The sequence below is a fragment of the Pseudophryne corroboree genome, chromosome 6, assembly GCF_028390025.1.
Source record: "Pseudophryne corroboree isolate aPseCor3 chromosome 6, aPseCor3.hap2, whole genome shotgun sequence".
Lineage (NCBI taxonomy): Eukaryota > Metazoa > Chordata > Amphibia > Anura > Myobatrachidae > Pseudophryne > Pseudophryne corroboree.
In genome coordinates, this window is record NC_086449.1 from 820,453,932 (window position 1) to 820,479,523 (window position 25,592).

Here is a 25,592-nt window from a genome sequence, read left to right on the forward strand (position 1 = left end):
CCTCGTCTGCCTCCTGCAGGGTTACTTCGTCCTCTGCCTATCCCTGTGAGACCCTGGACTCACATTTCCATGGACTTCATCACTGACTTGCCCTGTTCCAAGGGTTGCAACACCGTTTGGGTTATCGTTGACCGTTTTTCGAAGATGGCACACTTTGTGCCCTTGACTGGTCTTCCGACAGCACCGAAACTGGCTCTATTGTTTATCCGAGAACATTTTCGTTTGCATGGGTTGCCACAAGAGATTGTTTCTGACCGTGGAGTACAGTTCACCGCCAGGTTTTGGAAAGCCCTTTGTTCAACTCTACACATTAAACTTAAGTTTTCGTCGGCTTATCATCCCCAAACAAATGGACAAACGGAACGAGTCAATCAAGATCTAGAGACTTTTCTTCGGTTGTATCTCTCTCCTTCACAGGACAACTGGGTGGAGTTGTTGCCTTGGGCGGAGTTTGCCCATAACCATTTGTTTCATTCTTCCACTGGGGAATCACCATTTTTCGTCAACTACGGGTTCCATCCCCGTGTTCCGGAATTTCCAAGCCTTCCGATAATAGAGGTTCCTGCTGTAGCGTCCACTCTACGACACTTTGGACAAATTTGGAGAAAGGTTCATGCTAATCTTAAGCAGGTTTCTGTTCGGTACAAGTTCTTTGCAGATAAGAAACGGCAAGCCGCACCTCAATATAAAGTTGGGGACAGGGTATGGCTGTCCACACGGAATCTCCGGTTGAAGGTGCCCACCATGAAATTCGCTCCAAGGTTCATCGGTCCTTACCCTGTGCTACAAGTCTTAAATCCTGTGGTCTGTAAACTGGGTTTGCCTGCCCATCTTCGCATACCTAACGCCTTCCATGTTTCTCTACTCCGTCCCCTCATACTGAATCGATTCCACTCAGCACTCCCAAGGCCAACGTCCGTAGTGGCAGAAGCTGGAGCGGAGTTTGAAATCAAAGCTATTCTGGACTCTCGTTATCTTCATAAAAAATTACAGTACTTGGTGGACTGGAAGGGTTATGGACCTGAGGAGAGAAGTTGGATTGGGGCTACTGAAGTAACGGCTCCTCGTCTGATTCGGATCTTCCACTCCAGACATCCGACTAAGCCCGGGAAGTGTCCAGGGGCCACTCCTGGAGGAGGGGGTACTGTCACGAACCTCGGGCAGCGGCGACCGCGCTTGTCCCTGCGGGTGGCCTGGTCTGCCCGGCGCCTCTCTTCCCCTGTCAGTCTCCGGCTTCAGCGGCGGGTCGGCGCTGCTCTCCGGCGGCTTCCCGGAAGCAAGGGCGCCGCCATCACAAGCAAGGGCAAGGAGGCGGAGCAGGTCTGACGTCACCTGCCTGCTCCGCCAATCAGGCTAGGGCGGGGAATTTAAAATCAGATACCAGGCAGAGATCCGATGCCTGAGTATCTTCGTTTCTCCTGTGGAAGCTATGATCCAGAGCTCCCTCGTCCCTGCAAGCATCCTGTGCTTCCAAGCATCCTGTCCCTGCAAGCATCCTGTGCTTCCAAGCATCCTGTCCCTGCAAGCATCCTGTGCTTCCAAGCATCCTGTCCCTGCAAGCATCCTGTGCTTCCAAGCATCCTGTCCCTGCAAGCATCCTGTGCTTCCAAGCATCCTGTCCCTGCAAGCATCCTGTGCTTCCAAGCATCCTGTGCCTACAAGCAACCTGTGCTTCCAAGCATCCTGTGCCTACAAGCAACCTGTGCTTCCAAGCATCCTGTGCCTACAAGCACCTCCGTGCCTCCAGTTACCTCCGTGTCTCCAAGCACCTCGTGCCTCCAAGCACCTCCGTGCCTCCAAGCACCTCCGTGCCTCCAAGCACCTCGTGCCTCCAAGCACCTCGTGCCTCCAAGCACCTCCGCGCCTCAAGCACCTCCGTGCCTCCAGTTACCTCCGTGCCTCCAGTTACCTCCGTGCCTCCAGTTACCTCCGTGCCTCCAAGCACCTCCGTGCCTCCAAGCACCTCGTGCCTCCAAGCACCCCGTGCCTCCAAGCACCTCCGCGCCTCAAAGCACCTCCGTGCCTCCAGTTACCTCCGTGTCTCCAAGCACCTCGTGCCTCCAAGCACCTCGTCCCTCCAAACACCTCGGTGTCTCCAAACACCTCCGTGCCTCCAAGCACCTCCGTGCCTCCAAACACCTCCGTGCCTCCAAGGGTCTCCCAGCACTCCCTGTACTCCCAGTACCTCAGTGCCTTCAATACCACAGTGTCTCTAATATCTCAGTACCCCAGCCTTCATTATTTCTACAAGTCTTGTCTTACAGGAGACCTACAAGAATTCCTCTGGGCCTCCCGCCTGCCGTCTTAGTTCTGCATGAGGAAGACCTACATCCGGCCATCTCTACTACGACCCAGTGGCGGTTCCTCTTCCCGGTCATCGGAAGAAGCCCCGAGTCCACAACACTCCCAAACCAGGTCAGTGATAGAAAGAATGAATTATACTTACCCTCTCCGCTGGCTCAGGCTCCTCGGTGCAGCTTCTAATCACGATTCCCGGGCAGGAGAGAAGGAGGAGGAGGGAGGTGGAGGAGGGAGCCGCAGCAGCGCTGTGTTATTGGTGGAGGCGCTGCTGCTGCTGCCCCTCTGCTTTACTATAGGCTGTTCTCGGAAGACAGCCTATAGTGAAGCAGAGGGACAGCAGCAGCAGCGCCTCAACCACAAAGCGCTGCTGCGGCTCCCTCCTCCACCTCCTTCTCCCCCCGTGCCGCTGCGCTGTTCTTCTCTCCTGTTCGGGCGGCTGTGTGCTGCAGGCAGCGGTTGCCCGCAGCACACAGCGGCATGTAATGAGTCAGTTTGACTCATTACATGCTTTGGGCCCCTGCACTGGCGGTAGTTCCGCCTCTGTATCTATCTATCTATCTATCTATCTATCTATCTATCGATCACATATCTATCTATCTATCTATCTATCTATCTATCTATCTATCTATCTAATATCTGTCTGTCTGTCTATCTATCTAGTTGAAGTATCAAGCAATGTAAAAGTGGAGAAGTTGCCCATAGCAACCAATCAGTGGTTACCATATATATACAGCTATAAACTAATACTATACAGTTCATAGTACAGTATACAGCTATATACCATATACATATAGAGCATACACAGCTATATACCATATATGCACAGCCATATACTGTAAATATACAGCTCTATACACCATACATGCACAGCTATATACCAATATACCATATAGTTATATACCATGTATATATACAGCTACAGTATGTACTATATATATATATATATATATATATATATATATATTTAACTGTTCGTAATCAGGGACGTGCAGTCAGGGGAGGCAGGGGAGGCAGTGCCTCACCTGTCATACTACAGATACAGAGTTTATATTATAAAAATTATCTGGACCTGTATGAAGTAAATATTTCTAACTTATACTGTAAGTATAAACTTTGTATTCTTCAAATAATTTTTAGTCTAAAAACTCACACGTTGCAGTGCTCCAGGAAGACACCGTGAGTCGTGAGGCAGCATCCAGCTCTGCCTCTCCTGTGATAGTAAGATCTGCCTAGTGCAGGGGGGGGGGCGGGGCTCTGCCGCTGCCAATAATATCACAGAGAAAACGGACCACTAGAGGCAGCTACTACATCTGCCTCAATGATGATCAGGTGACCTGACCAGGAAGTTCAGAGCTTCAGACAGCTCACTTCCGACAAAGCACTCAGCACTGCCGCTGCCCGCTGCCTTCATGCTCCTAATCCTCCTGTGCTCTGGCTAGGTAGGGTCCTTTAATATACATTTTCTGTGCCTCAGCTCTGTATACTCTATACTGTAATACAGTGATGATCTAGATTCTATACAGTATCATCTGCACACAGCTGATTCATTAATCCTTCTCTGTGACATGAGCCTGCCTGCTGCCCTACACTGGTGCAGAGGTCAAAGCTCATCAGCACTGGCAGCACACCCCTGTGCACTGCATGCAGCAGTCTCTGTGTGATGCTGCTGGCTGGGACCTCTGCACAGGGGAACCACAGGACTTTGGCTCTGCACATTACTAATCTGCAATTGTGTGGGACCCTCCCATAGGCATATCATACTTGCTGTTTTGATAAATTAAATGGATTACTGTACAAAAGTGATGGACAAGGTGATAAATCAATGCCCTCGAGTAGCCACTTGCACATCAGGAGCTGGACTGACTGTAATCTGGTATGTGCTGTACTCTAGCATACTCTGCACAGTTCTACTGTATGTGATTAGTGGGAGTGACCAATCTGAATTGCCTAGGTGGGACCTTTAGCTACAGTATGTGTCTGTTATATAGAACGCACTTAGTATAGAACACTTTAAAGTGGATCCTCTACTTAGCGATGTTTTGTAGTGTTGGCCTCTAAAACTGAAATAACATTAACTGCAATTTTTGTTATTATTTTTAGTTTTGTGTGTGATTTTATCACATAATTTCCAATATGTTTTTTTTTTCTTTTTATCTACGTAGCATAACTGGAATAAAAAGTACTGTAATTTTACTTTGTATGCTCCCTCTTCGTCTTATATGCGCCCTACACACTGGGCGATGTTGCAGGGTTATATGAACGTTCTCGTTCAGTAATGAACAAGAAATCATTCATATCACTCAGTGTGTATGCACCAAAGATGAACAATGCATGTCCCTGCGGTCATTCATCGTTGGTTTCCGTCGTTTTGCAATGCAAGTCAATTTGGACGATATCGAGATCGATCATCATCAAAATTGCTGCCATCGCCCAGCGTGTAGGGTGCATTATACTAGAGTAGGTATCACACTGCTTGCTGGCTGAGATGATCAGCTTCTGCCTGGCTGTACACTCACTGGGTGTTTCAGGGGTTATTGCTGTCTAAAGGTCACTACTCCAGATTTCAAGGTATGTATAGGTGCCTCTATGCTCTTCTCTTACAAAGCCTGCAAAAAGGTCACATCTAGTGCTGTCTGGTAATTTGGGTAAGCTGCAGTTGTTTTATGTGAAACAGTGTATGTGTGTTAAGCCCCGTACACATGGGCCCACATTCCGAGTTGTTTGCTCGCTAGCTGCTTTTAGCAGCATTGCACACGCTAGGCCGCCGCCCCCTGGGAGTGTATCTTAGCTTAGCAGAATAGTGAACGAAAGATACGCATAATAGCGAAAAGAAAATTCTTAGCAGTTTCTGAGTGGCTCCAGACCTACTCAGAAATAGCGACGAGCTCAGGCCATTTCGTTCCTGGTTCGACGTCACACACACGCCCAGCGTTCGCCCAACCACTCCCCCGTTTCCCCAGCCACTCCCGCGTTTTTACTTGACACGCCTGCGTTTTTCGTCAAACGCTGTGAAAACGCTGAGTTGACACCCAGAAACACCCACTTCCTGTCAATCACATTACGATCACTCGAACGAAGAAAAAACCTCGCTCTGGCATGAGTAAATTTGCTAAGGTCTTGGTAAAATAACTAAGCGCATGCGCAGTTAGCGTCTTTTTGCAATATAACGAAAAATCGGCAACGAGCGAACAACTCGGAATGAGGGCCATGGTGCGATTTGTCCTTACGATTTTGACTATACAGTCAAAATCATAAGAAACGTTAGTGCATATCGCACAATGTGTATGCTCTTGTGATGCCGATACGCGCTACCGGGGATCAACATCTTAAGACAAATAGACTGTCCAGGCAGGGCTGATATTGGTTAGATTGGAGGCTCATGCCTCTGGGCAGTTTCTAGCCGATATCGTCCATAAGCCTAAATCGTGTAGACACCATCAGACTGGTAATCTGATAAATACAGTAATGATTTATTGTAAACTTCTGAGGCAGGTTAAGCCTTATATATTTATTGCTATCCAGACTTTTAAATTCTGTAAATCATCCTGAGGTTTTAGTTCTGACCATACAGCGGCACCAGCTTGTTAGTTAAGTGACTTAGTGGGACATGTACTAAGCAGTGATAAAAGTGGAGAAGTGGCCCATGGCAACCAATCAGATACTCTGTATGGTTTTATAGTATGCAAATTATAAATGTTACGCCAATGCTGATTGTTTGCCGTGGTCAACTTCTCCACTGGCTCACTTCTCCATTTTTATCACTGCTTAATACATGTCCCCCTAAGGGGTTTAATTACTAAGCCTTGGATGGAGATAAAGTCAACAGAGATAAAGTACCAGCCAATCCGCTCCTAACTGACATTTCACTGGCTGTTACTTTAACTCAGTCAACTTTATCTCCATCTAAGGCTTAGTAAATACTGTAATGTTAGCAGTTTTGTTTGGAGCTTCTGTACAATGAAAAGCTAACAAAATGTAATCTGGGTGATGTGCGCACAGTGTGCAACCCAGCAAAGTCCTCCCTGACAAAAACCTCTATTGGGTTCATATATGTGTGTGTAAATCTGGCTCTGATGCAAGCCAGTGCCTCCCCAGCCATTTACCTCACCGCACGTCACTGGTAATGATAGCCATATTGTGTAGAAACTGCCCTGTAGGCAAGGGTGATACATCATAAGCACCTTCTGGTTTATATATCCCATAATGCTCAGCTGGCCAGTCACAGCTGGTCCTCCGCAATCCAGGCTGCGGGCACGTTCACTGTGAAACCAGGACCATTTACCTGTCTCTAGGAGCATGCACGCTATTGTCATGTACAGTAATTGTGCTGCAAACCTGTATTGCCACATTCATACCACACCTGTATGGCTGCTTCTCACAGGGCACAGGAAGGGGCACATCCTGATCTGGGGAGGTCTGCTCCAATTCACAGAGATAATCTCCTAATCTCAGGATCAAAGGCACAAACTCTGAGTCACCAGGACGGATACAGACACCCGAGGGAGGACTCAGGGTCTGAGCGGCGGAGGAAGGTGATGGCGGGAGGAATAGAGGCTGTGTAGGGAACGAGTACTGTGCCAGGTGGTGTACCGTCTGTGCCCATTATGTACCTCCATATGCGCCCATGCAGATTTGTGTGAGTCTGCCGCTTACACCTGCCTGCACCCGAGGTGAGATGCGGGCCTCTTGGTACAATAAGGTTGTTATTGTGTAATTGCAGACACGTGCTGACTGGGGAAAGAGGCATATGCACCTGAGAAAGCCGTATTAATTGTGGGTGCTCTGGGGCAGGTGCAAATAGCGGATTCTGCAATCCTTTCTATCACATGCTAAATGGCCTGCCCAGTGGCTGCGACCGCTTTTTCACTGCAACTGTGGACGACCCCTTGCAGCCGCAGATAGGCTGCGTATGCAGACGGTCCGCCCCAATTTTCTTAATCGGAGCGACTGCACAGCCGCCCCCGAAAAAATGCAGCTGGCCTGCCCCCGTTTTGCCCGCGCCGCACCCACAAAGCTCCGTCGCCATCCGTTACCTGTTCATGGTGGCTCATGCACAGAAGAGAGCAAAGTCTTCTGTTAAATCCTGTGCGGAGCCATCTTTCCGAATATATCACCAGAAAGACAGCGCCGCTGGACGTATACAGGGAGGGCCCATTGGTCGTTCTTGGAGCCATGGGCCCGTGTGCACAGCGCACTGTGATAGATATGCCACTGACCATGGGCGCAAGAGTTTGTCTGTGACGCGAGTCTGGCGTAAACGTGATGCATATTCTGCTGCTGCTGAACCCATCTGGTGCTCTCCATTATTTTCTGACATTTTTTATTTTTTAGTCTTTCCTTTTTGTATGGAAATGTACCCCCTATGCTGTGCCATCCCGCATCAGCCCGAGTTGGGGGGTACATGAGGCTTGCAGGGGCACAGTCAAAAACACATGCAGAGATTCCTAACTTAGGTGGTCATTCCGAGTTGATCGCTTGCTAGCAGTTTTTAGCAGCCGTGCAAACGCTAGGCCGCCGCCCACTGGGAGTGTATTTTAGCTTAGCAGAAGTGCGAATGAAAGGATCACAGAGCGGCTACAAAGTTTTTTTTGTGCGGTTTTAGAGTAGCTCAAAACCTACTCAGCGCTTGCGATCACTTCAAACTATTCAGTTCCTATTTTGACGTCACAAACACGCCCTGCGTTCGGCCAGCCACGCCTGCGTGTTTCCTGGCACGCCTGCGTTTTTTCGAACACTCCCTGAAAACGGTCAGTTGACACCCAGAAACGCCCACTTCATGTCAATCACTCTGCGGCCAGCAGTGCGACTGAAATGCTTCGCTAGACCTTGTGTGAAACTACATCGTTTGTTGTAATAGTACGTCACGCGCCGCATGCACAGAAGTGCCTTTATTTGACTCATCGCTGCACAGCGAACGAATGCAGCTAGCGATCAACTCGGAATGACCACCTTAGACCTAAAGGGACCATTTATCAATAATCGCATCTGCAATATGACCTGGGTGTTGTATTAGTGCCCAAAATTTCACTGCAGGATGCGATTATCCGACCAGATGTATGACAGAGAACACGCAGGGACCGGTTCTCCGAAAAGAGCCCGTCCCTGTGATGTGTTCGCTTCTGTGCAATGTGTTCGCTTCTTCTGACCACGCATGTGTGGCGGCCATTACTGGGCAGGGTTCTGGAGGAACCCTCTGCTGGCTAAGTTTGCAAAGTGTAACCCATAGGCTACAACGGGCTAACGAGGCTGCGGGGGCCAAACACCATAATGGTTTGCATCCTGGAGCATGGTAAATCCGACAGCATCGCACCTCTCATAGAAACCTACGTGCGCTGCATCTGCTGTCGGGAACGCAGGGACCTCCATACTGAATATTTGTGGCTACCACCCAAAATAGGCCCCTTAGTCAGGCCATCCAGAGCACCTAGCGAGTGGATGCAGCGCCGGGTAACCGGCCATGTGTCACCGCGTTTGGCTGCAGACCGTGCTCTGTGTACGCCGTGTAGGAGGTGTTGCAAGGGAAACAAGTTAGGATGTTTCATATCCTGCGGAGGAAATTTGACAGGACACGAGGTGCATTAAAAGCTGTGTGTCATTCTCCCAGCAGCACAGAGGTCGTTACTGTCAACCTGCCTGAGAGATTGACTGTTACTGTATTTCGGAGCCTCCTCACTATTGCAGTGACAAATAGGACTGTCACCCCTCGGAGCTTAGTCTGTTTCCTGGGGGGGGGGGGGGGGTACAGGTACAGTAATGCCAGACGGTCTCTGCTGCTGTGATGCAATAGCTCACCTGGAATTACAGTCCACAGGGTATACGAGGGTCTAACCAGCGTGTGACATTTTGGTTGCTCAGAGAGATTGTGTTTGCAGAACTCTTGTCTCTGAGTCACTGGGATGTATACTGGCAGCTGCCCAGGCCCAGCGTTTAATAGGTTCCCACCCTGCAGCGACACATGAAACCAGAGAGGTGAGTGCCAATTGTGTGTGTAGGAAACACTGACTTAATATTCGGTACACACCTCTGGGGATCCCCTCCCATAATGCTCTGGGGATCCCCTCCCATAGACGGCAGGAATCTCCCCGTCTCAGAGACTTCTGTCCTTGGACTCGTCATCTCCTGCTAAATCTGGCATCTTCCGATCCCATAGGTGCCCGGAAAAGCTTCCTCCGCAGCAGCAGAGATCTCGCGTGTGCATTGCAGGAACGCAGGAACCCATGTCTGAGCAGCCCCAGCCCTCACATCTGTATGACAAAGCTCCAAATTCGGAGAAACGCGCTGTGAAAGTTCCTCTGATGCAGAGCCTTGTAGCCTGAGACAATTATCCCCCGAGGCCGGGAAATGATGATTCTCGGCGATAAGTCTCGTGGAATTACAATAAAGTCAGTTGTTGAGACAGGAAAATAATGATTACGTATTATTGTAAAGTGTTCCATCTGCGTTGAGGGTTAATAAAACATCAGGTGCCCCCCACCGATGATCACCATGGCTGGCCGCAAAGATGACAAACAGTGGGCCGCTTGTAAAGTTATCTGTACTGCGGATATCAGCCCAATGGTTTGGTCTGTTCATACACAGGGCCGGCAGAATATATGGATGCCCACCCCCCACTCGGTAGACCCCCAGTTCAGGTGTAGCCTCATGTTTTTCCCTACACTGCTGCCTATACTTGCCTGCTCTCCAGCAATGAGATACCCATGCGTTTTGTGGAAATCTCCCTGGAGAGGATACAAACTAACGCATTTCGCCTACTTCTGCAGTGGGCCGTGAAGGTGAAATCAACTGTCAATAGCAACATTGTGGCCAACACGTCCTGCTACAAAAACTAGCGATTCATGGCCCCATGACACCTGCAGTTGCCCCCTGGGATCTCACCCTTAATGATCTATAAAAGGGGGGTCCTATTGTTGGGAACTATGCCACTGCTTCTTTTCTTGCACTTACTTCCCAACGTTGTAGGTGAATGGACTGGTACTGCGGCGGTGCCATGCCTTGGAGGTGTGGCCACACCCCATGGGGGTGTGCCTAGTGCAGGCTGTTCACCCTCTCTCGTTCCCCTCCTACCACACTTTCTCTGCCACATGCACCAGTGGCGGTTCATCCGGCACTCACCATTGCCGTACATGGACATAACTCCCGACTTTACAGCAATTGGGACAGTTCAGTCCTGACGGTGACAGTGGGACAGAGTCCTTTAATAGGTCTCTCTGGATTTGGCAGCTGAGAGGTGGCATCTAATGTCCCTCAGACTGATAGCGTGGTGCTGCCAGGATCACTGACAATGGCTAGCAGTCATATAGGTAACAACCACAGCGCCTATTTATAAAGTAGCAATCAATTAAAAGGCAAAACCAGGCTGGGTTAGCCTCCTAAATGATTGATGATTGAAAAATACAGGAAGACTTGCAGAGATTGCGCCCGTGCCTGTATCTCGTGGCTCTGGTTCCACCTATGAATCAGGCAAAGTGACTCACAAAATGCAGCAGTCGCCCCCGACTCTGGGAGTCATTCCGAGTTGATCGTAGCTGTGCTAAATTTAGCACAGCTACGATCATGTACCCAGACATGATGTGGGAAGGCCCAGCACAGAGCTAGTCCACCCCGCATGTCAGTGCCCCCCCCCTCGCAGAAGTGCAAAGGCATTGCACAGCGGCGATGCCTTTGCACTTAAAGAGTAGCTCCTGGACAGCGCAGCTTTAGCGTGCTGGCTGGGAGCAGCTCATCTCTCCCCGGCCCGCAGCGGCTGCGTGTGACGTCACGCCGCCGTTTCGCCCCTTCCCGCCCATCGACCACCTTTGCCTGTCAACCAGGCAGAGGCGATCGTAGAGCAGCGATGGGCGGCCATGTGCCGGCGCACTGCGGCGCAGGCGCGGTTCTGACCCAATCGCTGCGCTGCGAAAAACTGCAGCGTGCGATCGGGTCAGAATGACCCCCTATAGCTGAACACTTCGCCTGGTGCCCTATACAGAACATATACGGGGCAGTACGGACGGTGTAATGGTTAGCATTACTGCCTCACAGCACTGAGGTCATGGGTTCAATTCCCACCATGGCCCTAACTGTGTGGAGTTTGTATATTCTCCCCATACTTGCGTGGTTTTCCTCCGGGTACTCCGGTTTCCTCCCACAATCCAAAAATATGCTGGTAGGTTAATTGGATCCCAACAAAATTAACCCTTGTGTGAATGTGTGTGCGTGTACATGTGATAGGGAATATAGATTGTAAGCTCCACTGGGGCAGGGACTAATGTGAATGACCAAATATTCTCTGTAAAGCGCTGCGGAATATGTGTGCGCTATATAAATAACTGGTAATAAATAAATAAATAATATATATATATATATATATATATATATATATCAAACAGAGAGGGGGTGCTTTTGCCCCACCTGGTATCCCCCCAGCACACTGACTAATACCCGCAACAATCCCTGAACCTATCTGCTAATAGAATTTCAGAGATATTTGTTGCATGAATTTGCAAATACATGGTTAACTACTGAGTCAGCAGTCCTACCCCTCCCCTTTCCTAGCACCTGATAAGTATCTCCAGAGTGATTGAGTACACACACACACACACACACACACACACACACACACACACACACACACACACACACACACACACACACAATGCAGCATGGCTGGGATCAGCTCTGCACTCCCTCTCTCTGAGAACCTGGCATAGCTGGAGCCTAAGGTCCTGGCTGTTGAGCTGCTTTCGAGTCCTCGTTCTCACAATAATTTGGCAGAATGGGCGTACTGGAGATTAGTGGTATGGCAATGTACTGTAGGTGTGTTGGAGTTCGGAAATCTGGCGCTAAGGTTCACATCTAACGTTGTGTTACGCGGGGATGTAGGAATAAGTGGAATTACAGTCCAACCACATTAATAATCTCATCACTTTTGGTCTTTTTTTTATTCTGAGCACATACATAAGCACAGAGGGTGTAGCGTTGGGAAGCGGTGTGGTTCTGGTTTGCTGATTGCCGTTGTTGCTTTTGGAGATGTCTTTCTGCGCTAGCCATCATTTCAAGGTTATGCAAAAAACTTAAATGTCTTTATATGTGTGAGTGTAATACCGTCACATATCCTGAGGGTGTCACTGTTGCTGAATTTGAATCTATCAGTAAGCAGCTTATAAACTATTCATTAGATCCATCCTAGGGTTTGTCCTCACGACAAGCAATTATATACATGGTTCATCTGTGTGACGGCCTAGGTAGCACTGTGTAGGGATCACTGGATCCCTGCTCCTATTTCCATCTGGATTGCAACTCAAGAAAATGCTTGTTTAGGCAACTTTTTACACAAAATACAGCCAATGGCCTGAAAGGGGATCGGGACCGGCCCACCGCCTCCACAACCAGCCTGTGGCCTGAGGAGCACCCAGCAGAGCAACACAACCTCCTCTGACCTACGCAGCTAACGCTCATCATGCCGGTTTGGCCATTAGAGGGTGCTGGCTCGTGATTGATTCTGTAGTACGTTGGGTGGGCATCTTTGTATGCCCAGGTTCCCCGGCTGTGGGGCTTAAGGGGGAAATGTATCAAACCGTCATTGATTTAGTGATATTGCTGACGAACTGCATGTGCCCTCTAGACGCAAAAGTCTGATCATACTGCGCACCTCAATGTGTGACCATGTTTCCGCCAGACCCGCCATCTTACACCTGACGCTGGGACAGTATGACTGATATGAGGCGCTGTGTAATGGCCGTGAGGGGAAGCCGCGCTCTACCTGCTCTGGCCTGTTGGGAAATTTTGCCCCAATTTACCCCCGGGGGGGGGGGGGTGTAGACCCACACATTATTTTTTCTCAAACCATTTAGCTCTTTCTAACCTTTTAAAACCAAATGAATCTTGTATATATCACAGTGACCTGTGCGGTGCTTCTCCCCAACTCGCCCACCACAGGGAGGTCTATTGTTTGGGTGGGTTTACTGTCATTTTACAGTTGTTTTTTACTTCTATTTGGCGTTGGGAAAACAGACTGATGGTGATGTTGAGTTTCAATTGAAGCTGAATCCCAAGGGATAGTTAAACACTTAACTTTAACATTTTTACCAAAATCCGCACAGAAATTATCAGGTTTTCATGATTGAATTAGGTCCAAAACATATATTTAAAGCTTATCCAAAACGATTTTATAACAAAAAATATATACAGGTACATATTATATATATCATATTAACACTGGAATATTGCGATCATCACCATCTCACCATTGCGACTTTCCCCAGGTACACACGGGGGGGGGGGCTGAACTTACATTTCCCGGGCGGCTGCTCCTCTGTGCAGCCGCCGGGTGGAGGGTCCTGCAGTGCTGACCGATCAGCAGTGATTGGCGGCACGTCAGACACTCCGGGAGGGAGCAGGGATGCAGAGGTGCCAGCAGTAGGTCCCTCTGTTAATGGAGGCTGCTGGAAGATTATCTTCCGGCAGCCAGCCACTATGTGTTTCTGACTGGTTGCATTGTTTCAAACCAGATCAGATAACGCACAGCCTGGTCTGGTCGCAAACAATGCAATCACACCAGGCAAGTGGTTAACATAGATTTTTTTTTAGACATCAACACAGTCTATGCCCGTCGGTTAGTAAATTTAGTTATTAAGTTTAGTTATTTAAATTTGCCCATTGGAAACCATTGATGCTCCCATTAGAAGGTAATAGAGATGTGCACTTGAAATTTTTCGGGTTTTGTGTTTTGGTTTTGGGTTCGGTTCCGCGGCCGTGTTTTGGGTTCGACCACGTTTTGGCAAAACCTCACCGAATTTTTTTTGTCGGATTCGGGTGTGTTTTGGATTCGGGTGTTTTTTTCAAAAAACACTAAAAAACAGCTTAAATCATAGAATTTGGGGGTCATTTTGATCCCAAAGTATTATTAACCTCAAAAACCATCATTTCCACTCATTTTCAGTCTATTCTGAATACCTCACACCTCACAATATTATTTTTAGTCCTAAAATTTGCACCGAGGTCGCTGGATGACTAAGCTAAGCGACCCTAGTGGCCGACACAAACACCTGGCCCATCTAGGAGTGGCACTGCAGTGTCACGCAGGATGTCCCTTCCAAAAAACCCTCCCCAAACAGCACATGACGCAAAGAAAAAAAGAGGCGCAATGAGGTAGCTGTGTGAGTAAGATAAGCGACCCTAGTGGCCGACACAAACACCGGGCCCATCTAGGAGTGGCACTGCAGTGTCACGCAGGATGTCCCTTCCAAAAAACCCTCCCCAAACAGCACATGACGCAAAGAAAAAAAGAGGCGCAATGAGGTAGCTGTGTGAGTAAGATAAGCGACCCTAGTGGCCGACACAAACACCGGGCCCATCTAGGAGTGGCACTGCAGTGTCACGCAGGATGTCCCTTACAAAAAACCCTCCCCAAACAGCACATGACGCAAAGAAAAAAAGAGGCGCAATGAGGTAGCTGTGTGAGTAAGATAAGCGACCCTAGTGGCCGACACAAACACCTGGCCCATCTAGGAGTGGCACTGCAGTGTCACGCAGGATGTCCCTTCCAAAAAACCCTCCCCAAACAGCACATGACGCAAAGAAAAAAAGAGGCGCAATGAGGTAGCTGTGTGAGTAAGATAAGCGACCCTAGTGGCCGACACAAACACCGGGCCCATCTAGGAGTGGCACTGCAGTGTCACGCAGGATGTCCCTTTCAAAAAACCCTCCCCAAACAGCACATGACGCAAAGAAAAAAAGAGGCGCAATGAGGTAGCTGTGTGAGTAAGATAAGCGACCCTAGTGGCCGACACAAACACCGGGCCCATCTAGGAGTGGCACTGCAGTGTCACGCAGGATGTCCCTTCCAAAAAACCCTCCCCAAACAGCACATGACGCAAAGAAAAAAAGAGGCGCAATGAGGTAGCTGTGTGAGTAAGATAAGCGACCCTAGTGGCCGACACAAACACCTGGCCCATCTAGGAGTGGCACTGCAGTGTCACGCAGGATGTCCCTTCCAAAAAACCCTCCCCAAACAGCACATGACGCAAAGAAAAAAAGAGGCGCAATGAGGTAGCTGTGTGAGTAAGATAAGCGACCCTAGTGGCCGACACAAACACCGGGCCCATCTAGGAGTGGCACTGCAGTGTCACGCAGGATGGCCCTTCCAAAAAACACTCCCCAAACAGCACATGACGCAAATAAAAATGAAAGAAAAAAGAGGTGCAAGATGAAATTGTCCTTGGGCCCTCCCACCCACCCTTATGTTGTATAAACAGGACATGCACACTTTAACCAACCCATCATTTCAGTGACAGGGTCTGCCACACGACTGTGACTGAAATGACGGGTTGGTTTGGACCCCCACCTAAAAAGAAGCAATTAATCTCTCCTTGCACAAACTGGCTCTACAGAGGCAAGATGTCCACCTCATCATCATCCTCCGATATATCACCGTGTACATCCCCCTCCTCACAGATTATCAATTTGTCCCCACTGGAATCCACCATCTCAGCTCCCTGTGTACTTTGTGGAGGCAATTGCTGCTGGTCAATGTCTCCACGGAGGAATTGATTATAATTCATTTTAATGAACATCATCTTCTCCACATTTTCTGGATGTAACCTCGTACGCCGATTGCTGACAAGGTGAGCGGCGGCACTAAACACTCTTTCGGAGTACACACTTGTGGGAGGGCAACTTAGGTAGAATAAAGCCAGTTTGTGCAAGGGCCTCCAAATTGCCTCTTTTTCCTGCCAGTATAAGTACGGACTGTGTGACGTGCCTACTTGGATGCGGTCACTCATATAATCCTCCACCATTCTTTCAATGGTGAGAGAATCATATGCAGTGACAGTAGACGACATGTCCGTAATCGTTGTCAGGTCCTTCAGTCCGGACCAGATGTCAGCATCAGCAGTCGCTCCAGACTGCCCTGCATCACCGCCAGCGGGTGGGCTCGGAATTCTGAGCCTTTTCCTCGCACCCCCAGTTGCGGGAGAATGTGAAGGAGGAGATGTTGACAGGTCGCGTTCCGCTTGACTTGACAATTTTCTCACCAGCAGGTCTTTGAACCCCAGCAGACTTGTGTCTGCCGGAAAGAGAGATCCAAGGTAGGCTTTAAATCTAGGATCGAGCATGGTGGCCAAAATGTAGTGCTCTGATTTCAACAGATTGACCACCCGTGAATCCTTGTTAAGCGAATTAAGGGCTCCATCCACAAGTCCCACATGCCTAGCGGAATCGCTCTGTGTTAGCTCCTCCTTCAATGTCTCCAGCTTCTTCTGCAAAAGCCTGATGAGGGGAATGACCTGACTCAGGCTGGCAGTGTCTGAACTGACTTCACGTGTGGCAAGTTCAAAGGGCATCAGAACCTTGCACAATGTTGAAATCATTCTCCACTGCGCTTGAGACAGGTGCATTCCACCTCCTATATCGTGCTGAATTGTATAGGCTTGAATGGCCTTTTGCTGCTCCTCCAACCTCTGAAGCATATAGAGGGTTGAATTCCACCTCGTTACCACTTCTTGCTTCAGATGATGGCAGGGCAGGTTCAGTTGTTTTTGGTGGTGCTCCAGTCTTCTGTACGTGGTGCCTGTACGCCGAAAGTGTCCCGCAATTCTTCTGGCCACCGACAGCATCTCTTGCACACCCCTGTCGTTTTTTAAAAAATTCTGCACCACCAAATTCAAGGTATGTGCAAAACATGGGACGTGCTGGAATTTGCCCATATTTAATGCACACACAATATTGCTGGCGTTGTCCGATGCCACAAATCCACAGGAGAGTCCAATTGGGGTAAGCCATTCCGCGATGATCTTCCTCAGTTGCCGTAAGAGGTTTTCAGCTGTGTGCGTATTCTGGAAAGCGGTGATACAAAGCGTAGCCTGCCTAGGAAAGAGTTGGCGTTTGCGAGATGCTGCTACTGGTGCCGCCGCTGCTGTTCTTGCGGCGGGAGTCCATACATCTACCCAGTGGGCTGTCACAGTCATATAGTCCTGATCCTGCCCTGCTCCACTTGTCCACATGTCCGTGGTTAAGTGGACATTGGGTACAACTGCATTTTTTAGGACACTGGTGAGTCTTTTTCTGACGTCCGTGTACATTCTCGGTATCGCCTGCCTAGAGAAGTGGAACCTAGATGGTATTTGGTAACGGGGGCACACTGCCTCAATAAATTGTCTAGTTCCCTGTGAACTAACGGCGGATACCGGACGCACGTCTAACACCAACATAGTTGTCAAGGCCTCAGTTATCCGCTTTGCAGCAGGATGACTGCTGTGATATTTCGTCTTCCTCGCAAAGGACTGTTGGACAGTCAATTGCTTACTGGAAGTAGTACAAGTGGGCTTACGACTTCCCCTCTGGGATGACGATCGACTCCCAGCAGCAACAACAGCAGCGCCAGCAGCAGTAGGCATTACACTCAAGGATGCATCGGAGGAATCCCAGGCAGGAGAGGACTCGTCAGAATTGCCAGTGACATGGCCTGCAGGACTATTGGCATTCCTGGGGAAGGAGGAAATTGACACTGAGGGAGTTGGTGGGGTGGTTTGCGTGAGCTTGGTTACAAGAGGAAGGGATTTACTGGTCAGTGGACTGCTTCCGCTGTCGCCCAAAGTTTTTGAACTTGTCACTGACCTATTATGAATGCGCTGCAGGTGACGTATAAGGGAGGATGTTCCGAGGTGGTTAACGTCCTTACCCCTACTTATTACAGCTTGATAAAGGCAACACACGGCTTGACAAATGTTGTCCGCATTTCTGGTGAAATACTTCCACACCGAAGAGCTGATTTTTTTGGTATTTTCACCAGGCATGTCAACGGCCCTATTCCTCCCACGGACAACAGGTGTCTCCCCGGGTGCCTGACTTAAACAAACCACCTCACCATCAGAATCCTCCTGGTCAATTTCCTCCCCAGCGCCAGCAACACCCATATCCTCCTCATCCTGGTGTACTTCAACACTGACATCTTCAATCTGACTATCAGGAACTGGACTGCGGGTGCTCCTTCCAGCACTTGCAGGGGGCGTGCAAATGGTGGAAGGCGCATGCTCTTCACGTCCAGTGTTGGGAAGGTCAGGCATCGCAACCGACACAATTGGACTCTCCTTGTGGATTTGGGATTTCGAAGAACGCACAGTTCTTTGCGGTGCTTTTGCCAGCTTGAGTCTTTTCATTTTTCTAGCGAGAGGCTGAGTGCTTCCATCCTCATGTGAAGCTGAACCACTAGCCATGAACATAGGCCAGGGCCTCAGCCGTTCCTTGCCACTCCGTGTGGTAAATGGCATATTGGCAAGTTTACGCTTCTCCTCCGACAATTTTATTTTAGGTTTTGGAGTCCTTTTTTTACTGATATTTGGTGTTTTGGATTTGACATGCTCTGTACTATGACATTGGGCATCGGCCTTGGCAGACGACGTTGCTGGCATTTCATCGTCTCGGCCATGACTAGTGGCAGCAGCTTCAGCACGAGGTGGAAGTGGATCTTGATCTTTCCCTAATTTTGGAACCTCAACATTTTTGTTCTCTATATTTTAATAGGCACAACTAAAAGGCACCTCAGGTAAACAATGGAGATGGATGGATACTAGTATACTTATGGATGGACTGCCGAGTGCCGACACAGAGGTAGCTACAGCCGTGGACTACCGTACTGTGTCTGCTGCTAATATAGACTGGATGATAATGAGATGAAATCAATATATATGTATATATAATATCACTAGTACTGCAGCCGGACAGGTATATATATTTATTATGTAATGACTGATGACGGACCTGCTGGACACTGTCAGCTCAGCAGCACCGCAGACTGCTACAGTAAGCTACTATAGTAGTATGTATAAAGAAGAAAGAAAAAAAAAACAACCACGGGTAGGTGGTATACAATTATGGATGGACTGCCGAGTGCCGACACAGAGGTAGCTACAGCCGTGGACTAACGTACTGTGTCTGCTGATAATATAGACTGGATGATAATGAGATGAAATCAATATATATGTATATATAATATCACTAGTACTGCAGCCGGACAGGTATATATATTATATATTTATTATGTAATGACTGATGACGGACCTGCTGGACACTGTCAGCTCAGCAGCACCGCAGACTGCTACAGTAAGCTACTATAGTAGTATGTATAAAGAAGAAAGAAAAAAAAAACAACCACGGGTAGGTGGTATACAATTATGGATGGACTGCCGAGTGCCGACACAGAGGTAGCTACAGCCGTGGACTAACGTACTGTGTCTGCTGCTAATATAGACTGGATGATAATGAGATGAAATCAATATATATGTATATATAATATCACTAGTACTGCAGCCGGACAGGTATATATATATTTTATGTAATGACTGATGACGGACCTGCTGGACACTGTCAGCTCAGCAGCACCGCAGACTGCTACAGTAAGCTACTATAGTAGTATGTATAAAGAAGAAAGAAAAAAAAAACAACCACGGGTAGGTGGTATACAATTATGGATGGACTGCCGAGTGCCGACACAGAGGTAGCTACAGCCGTGGACTAACGTACTGTGTCTGCTGATAATATAGACTGGATGATAATGAGATGAAATCAATATATATGTATATATAATATCACTAGTACTGCAGCCGGACAGGTATATATTATATATTGATTATGTAATGACTGATGACGGACCTGCTGGACACTGTCAGCTCAGCAGCACCGCAGACTGCTACAGTAAGCTACTATAGTAGTATGTATAAAGAAGAAAGAAAAAAAAAACAACCACGGGTAGGTGGTATACAATTATGGATGGACTGCCGAGTGCCGACACAGAGCTAGCTACAGCCGTGGACTAACGTACTGTGTCTGCTGATAATATAGACTGGATGATAATGAGATGAAATCAATATATATGTATATATAATATCACTAGTACTGCAGCCGGACAGGTATATATTATATATTTATTATGTAATGACTGATGACGGACCTGCTGGACACTGTCAGCTCAGCAGCACCGCAGACTGCTACAGTAAGCTACTATAGTAGTATGTATAAAGAAGAAAGAAAAAAAAAACAACCACGGGTAGGTGGTATACAATTATGGATGGACTGCCGAGTGCCGACACAGAGCTAGCTACAGCCGTGGACTAACGTACTGTGTCTGCTGATAATATAGACTGGATGATAATGAGATGAAATCAATATATATGTATATATAATATCACTAGTACTGCAGCCGGACAGGTATATATATTATATATTTATTATGTAATGACTGATGACGGACCTGCTGGACACTGTCAGCTCAGCAGCACCGCAGACTGCTACAGTAAGCTACTATAGTAGTATGTATAAAGAAGAAAAAAAAAAAAAAAAAAAACACGGGTAGGTGCTAGGTGGTATACAATATTATATATATATTATATACAATTCTATATATATATATAATATATATTAAACTCATAAACTGGTGGTGATTATTAAACTGGTGGTCAGGTCACTGGTCACACTATCAGCAACTTGCAAGTAGTACTCCTGTGTCCTAAGCAGACAATCACAATATATATTATACTGGTGGTCAGTGTGGTCACAAACAATGGCAGTGTGGCTGGCACTCTGGCAGCAAAAGTGTGCACTGTACGTTATATTATGTACTCCTGAGTCCTGAGTCCTGCTCTCAGACTCTAACTGCTCCCCACTGTCAGTGTCTCCCCCACAAGTCAGATAATACAGTCACACTATCTCTCTCTCTATCACTTCAGCAAGTACTAGTAGTAGTAGTACTCCTCCTAATGCTCCCCAAATTACTACTGTGTCTCTCTCTGTCTCACTCTCTTCTCGAATCTCTATAAACGGAGAGGACGCCAGCCACGTCCTCTCCCTATGAATCTCAATGCACGTGTGAAAAATGGCGGCGACGCGCGGCTCCTTATATAGAATCCGAGTCTCGCGATAGAATCCGAGCCTCGCGAGAATCCGACAGCGTGATGATGACGTTCGGGCGCGCTCGGGTTAACCGAGCAAGGCGGGAAGATCCGAGTCGCTCGGACCCGTGTAAAAAAACATGAAGTTCGGGCGGGTTCGGATTCCGAGGAACCGAACCCGCTCATCTCTAGAAGGTAAGGCTTTTACTATTGGCCAATATTGCATACTTGTTTATGGTGTGTTCCCTCGATGTGCGGTGATGGAACTGACCACAGGGAGGAATACTGGCTCGGCAGCAGTGCTGCCTGGGAAAACCTCTGAATCCGGCTCATCATCTTTCTCAGTAGCATGACGGCATGATGCAGCCAGAAGCATCTTCAGCCTTGGAATATAAGATATAACTCTTCCCAAATTCAGTTTACTCGCTATTGCTTCTTGGCTAAATGCTTCTTACATAAATCCGGAAGGGTGACCGTGTCCCAAAATTGTGATTATGGCCTGTTTGATTGACTGCAGTGTTTGAGTCTCTGAGTTGATATTCCTTTGTTTCCCATTATAAGGTATCCCTCTCACCCCATAAACCTGCACAGACCTTTAAGCTCCATGCCTTCAGAATATTGTTTTACTTTCTTGGCCATCACTATTATCTCTGAACTGGAACATTTTGTCTTCTTTTATTGACATATCCTGTGCTGTTAATCGTCTAATCTTGTGCCTGTTTTAGCATTATCCCCTTGTTACGGACTTGCGCTGGGTACACGGTGTGCACGTTGGGGGCGAGTGAATAGTAAAATCTGCGGACAAGACACTAAAATAAGACATTAACGAGCATTAAAGAGGCAGCGAATCAACAACATTGTATAATTAAACATTTATCATTACACATAACCTTTAGAGGCATATATTCTATAACCGGGTTATTTGTATAAAATGTAGCACAAACGGTCTGACTTGTTTTCTGCTGAGTTATTTTTTGCCTCTTGTTATTAATGTGTTATCTGTGTAACTAGAGGCCGACTACAAGTATAAATGGAGCGAGAGTGATCACAAAGTGAGGGCTGGCTGCCGGAGACCAGGAGGAAAACGGACAAAGATCAAAGTTTGTTTTAAATGTTATTGTCAGAGAATGTCCTAATTCCATATAAACATCATCAGGAGGGACGTCAGGTATAGGTCTGTCTGCAGCCATATTGGGACTGCCATGGCGCCCAGGTCACGACGGAAATGTTTTTCTGCTTTTCCTGTTTGAATTAATTTACTAACAATTTTATATATATATATATATATATCACCAGCATATGCAGTTGTACTTTATATTTGGGCACAAAGTAATAAAACAAGGCTTGATGTGATGTCCTCGGCCCCGCCCCCAAGAGCTGCTGCATCGCCTCTTTCCTCTGAGGGTCAGTGTACCTGTGAGATGTGTTTGCCCCTGGAACGGCGCACGCAAAGCAAGTCCGTGAGGGAACGTGCTTCTACTAATTTGGGTCATATGTGGTTAAACATACAAAATTACACCCCAAAATAAAATAAAAACTTGTGTCAACATTTTTTGTGTCAACCATTAGCGACCTTTTACCCTGTTGATCTTTTGTACTGTCTGCCTTTTTTTTTTATGTCGACCAAGTAATATTTCCAAAAGAAGAAAAGATACATCAGACTCGTCTCTTTCATGGTGTTTAGGACACTGCTTCTGCCACTGATAATTGCACAATGTAATCCTGCATTTAATTAACTAACAAGGGTTGCTGAGCACCACATATATATGTCTCCGCTGGCAAAGCGCAAGTCACAGACATTCCCGGCTCGCTGGTCAATCCGCCATGTTGTCCTAGTCAGCTTACCATGAACATGCACAGCGCACTACTGTGTTATATCCGTCATGTCCATGGTGACCTGGCCATTACACGCATGTATCATACGGGTGTAGTACGGTATGCCGGCGGTCGGGCTCCCGGCGACCAGCATACCGGCGCCGGAAGCCCGACCGCCGGCATACCGACAGCGTGGCGAGCGCAAAGGAGCCTCTTGCGGGCTCGATGCGCTCGCCACGCTGTGGGCACGGTGGCACACTATTTTATTCTCCCTCCAGGGGGGTCGTGGACCCCCACAAGGGAGATTAGCTGTCAGTATACTGTGCGCCGGGATCCCGACATTCGGCATACTGAAGACCACCCTATCATACAGCATACACGCATACATCATCCGCAGATCCCGTCATCCATGCTGTAGGGGTAACACAGTGGGGATCTTATATTGGAAGGTGCTCAGGGGTAATCTTTTATATTGCAAAATACAAAGTGTAAATACAGGACACAAATCCCAAATAGTAAATCCCAATATCAGATGGTAATTGGAGAAGGCTAGTGATTGTCTTTTACCCGTCTAACACAATAAACCGTCACCCGGAGTATCTAGGGCTGGTCAGCAGTGAGGGTGTTACGTCTAACGTCTAAAGAAACTAGGACCCGTGACTCACTAAATCCTCCCATACTTACTGAGAATCCACAGTCCTTAAAGGAACTGTTCCTGCAAATAGTTTCTCACGTGAGCTGCAATTTTCTTGCACAACACAACAGTGGGACACTACACAAAGAGACAACTACATTTCCGGGTGATACAAAGTTTCAGGTCAATAAAATAATTCAAGGAATATAATTTATTGATAATCTGGACGTCAAGAACTGAGAAGGAAAATATGCTTCAATGTATCATTCTGGTTTATGCTTTATGTGAGGCCTCCCTTATTATTAATGTAAGACGACAGCTGAGTCACTTACTATACACACACTGACAGCGGAGTCACTTACTGTACACACACTGACAGCTGAGTCACTTACTGTACACACACTGACAGCGGAGTCACTTACTGTACACACACTGACAGTGCAGTCACTTACTGTACACACTCTGACAGCGGAGCTTACGGTACACACACTGACAGCGGAGTCACTTACTGTACACACACTGACAGCGGAGTCACTTACTGTACACACACTGACAGCGGAGTCACTTACTGTACACACACTGACAGCGGAGTCACTTACTGTACACACACTGACATCGGAATCACTTACTGTACACACACTGACAGCGGAGTTACTTACTGTACACACACTGACATTGGAATCACTTACTGTACACACACTAACAGCGGAGTCACTTACTGTACACACACTCATAGCTGAGTCACTTACTGTACACACACTGACAGCGGAGTCACTTATTGTACACACACTGACAGTGCAGTCACTTACTGTACACACTCTGACATCGGAATCACTTACTGTACACACACTCACAGCGGAGTTACTTACTGTACACACACTTACATTGGAATCACTTACTGTACACACACTGACAGCAGAGTCACTTACTGTACACATACTGACATCGGAATCACTTACTGTACACACACTGACATTGGAATCACTTACTGTACACACACTGACAGCAGAGTCACTTACTGTACACATACTGACATCGGAATCACTTACTGTACACACACTGACATCGGAATCACTTACTGTACACACACTGACAGCAGAGTCACTTACTGTACACATACTGACATCGGAATCACTTACAGTACACACACTGACAGCAGAGCTTACTGTACACACACTGACATCGGAATCACTTACTGTACACACACTGACAGCAGAGTCACTTACTGTACACATACTGACATCGGAATCACTTACTGTACACACACTGACAGCGGAGCTTACTGTACACACACTGACAGTGGAGTCACTTACTGTACACACACTGACAGCGGAGCTTACTGTACACACACTGACAGCGGAGTCACTTACTGTACACACACTGACAGCGGAGTCACTTACTGTACACACACTGACAGCAGAGTCACTTACTGTACACACACTGACAGTGCAGTCACTTACTGTACACACTCTGACAGCGGAGCTTACGGTACACACACTGACAGCGGAGTCACTTACTGTACACACACTGACAGCGGAGTCACTTACTGTACACACACTGACAGCGGAGTCACTTACTGTACACACACTGACAGCGGAGTCACTTACTGTACACACACTGACATCGGAATCACTTACTGTACACACACTGACAGCGGAGTTACTTACTGTACACACACTGACATTGGAATCACTTACTGTACACACACTAACAGCGGAGTCACTTACTGTACACACACTCATAGCTGAGTCACTTACTGTACACACACTGACAGCGGAGTCACTTATTGTACACACACTGACAGTGCAGTCACTTACTGTACACACTCTGACATCGGAATCACTTACTGTACACACACTCACAGCGGAGTTACTTACTGTACACACACTTACATTGGAATCACTTACTGTACACACACTGACAGCAGAGTCACTTACTGTACACATACTGACATCGGAATCACTTACTGTACACAC

At 47.6% G+C, this 25,592-nt stretch overlaps 1 long non-coding RNA gene across 1 annotated transcript; it reads left to right on the forward strand.

The window, feature by feature from the left end:
* Positions 1 to 3,661: 3,661 nt before the first annotated feature.
* Positions 3,662 to 22,716, forward strand: LOC134935796 (uncharacterized). Its single transcript, XR_010180404.1, has 2 exons — positions 3,662 to 3,740; positions 22,179 to 22,716. It is a non-coding gene; the product is annotated as an uncharacterized LOC134935796 (long non-coding RNA).
* The last annotated feature ends 2,876 nt before the right edge of the window (positions 22,717 to 25,592 follow it).